The sequence below is a fragment of the Rhinopithecus bieti genome, unplaced genomic scaffold (genome assembly GCF_001698545.2).
Source record: "Rhinopithecus bieti isolate Rb0 unplaced genomic scaffold, ASM169854v2 scaffold_19459, whole genome shotgun sequence".
Taxonomy (NCBI): Eukaryota; Metazoa; Chordata; class Mammalia; order Primates; family Cercopithecidae; genus Rhinopithecus; species Rhinopithecus bieti.
The window spans coordinates 3,855,232-3,857,021 of NW_016809864.1; positions in this window are offsets into that span (position 1 = coordinate 3,855,232).

Here is a 1,790-nt window from a genome sequence, read left to right on the forward strand (position 1 = left end):
GGCGCCCCTCCCCCAGCCTCGCTGCTGCCTTGTGGTTAGATCGCCGCAGACTGCTGTGTTAGCAATGAGGTGGGCTCCGTTGGCGTGGGACCCTCCCGGCCAGGTGTGGGATATATTCTTCTGGTGTGCCAGTTTGCTTAATGCGCAGTATTGGGGTGGGAGTTACCCGATTTTCCAGGTGTTGTGTGTCTCAGTTCCCCTGGCTAGGAAAAGGGATTCCCTTCCTCCTTGCGCTTCCCAGGTGAGGTGATGCCTCACCCTGCTTCAGCTCTCGCTGGTCAGGCTGCAGCTGCTGACCAGCACCAATTGTCCGGCACTCCCCAGTGAGATGACCCCAGTACCTCAGTTGAAAATGCAGAAATCACTGGTCTTCTGTGTCGCTCGTGCTGGGAGTTGGAGACTGGAGCTGTTCCTATTCGGCCATCTTGCTCCGCCCCTGGAAACACCATTCTTTTAAATTGTTAACATTTTTCTAGATCCGATTGTCCCCGTTTTCCTCATGGGAATATAAGCATTGACAAATGCTGGAAAGTAGATGAGTGTGTGTTCCTTCCAAGTTGAAGTGGAAAAAGTCTCTGCACAACTCTCCCTCTCTGCTTCCCCTGCAGTGACAACCCTGGAACCCATCAATTGAGGCGACCACAGGAAGAAAGCAGATCAGATCCCTGAGCAAACTTGAAAGGGACTGCCCCAGTGAGCTACCTGACCTGCAATGGACTTCGAGTGAGCAAGAAATCAGCTTTCATGTGTCAATCCACTGGAATTTGGGGTTTTTGCTTAACCACAGCAAAGCGTAGCCCACCCTGAGTAACACAACAGCCTTAGAGAACACAGCCACAGATAAGCAAAAGTCATGGTAATCTAAGATATTCCTTACACAGAATATCTGATATGGGTCAGCTAGTGTTATAGCAAGAAAAACAAGGAGAGGACAAAGAAACACTGACCATTGCCTGTTCTTCTTAGTGTAACTCACAGAGAATCACAAAGACAAGGGAAGGAAGGGTCAATGAGCGACCCAAGCTCTGCATGAAAGTGTCCTGTTTCTGAAGAATGAGATGGTCTAGAGGAGGGTGTTCCATTTTATGGGAGCAGATATGAACAAACTCTTCTTGAAAAGAAAAGGAGAGCTTAGTGCTGTGTTTTCATGCCCTGCTTCTGACTTTTTAAGTGGGCTCGTTGATCTGGAAAACATATACTTGCTGGCCCACAGATGTGAAAAATTGAAGCAATGTCACCTACCCTTGCTTATTCTAATTTGCTTTCACTACAATTTCCTGTCTAAACTAGCTCTGAAATTTTGGCTCTGGCAACTCTTGTTCAAATATTTTCTCCTCTGTCGCCTCATTTGGGGAATCTAATTAAGTGTATATTTGCTTGTTTGAATTCATCCCTTCATTTAGAGCTTATTGACGTTCTGCTAATTTTTTTTTTTTTTTTTTTTAATTTTTTTTTTTTTTTTTTTTTTTTTTTTGAGATGGAGTCTCACTCTGTTGCCCAGGCTGGCGTGCAGTGTCTCGATCTTGGCTCACTGCAAGCTCCACCTCCTGGGTTCACGCCATTCTCCTGCCTCAGTCTCCCGAGTAGCTGGGACTACAGGTGCCCACCACCATGCCTGGCTAATTTTTTTGTATTTTTAGTACAGACGGGGTTTCACCGTGTTAGCCAGGATGATTTCAATCTCCTGACCTCGTGATCTGCCCGCCTTGGCCTCCCAAAGTGCTGGAATTACAGGCGCCCACCACCACACCCAACCATTTTTTCTTTTTCTTTTTTTTTTTTTTTTTTTT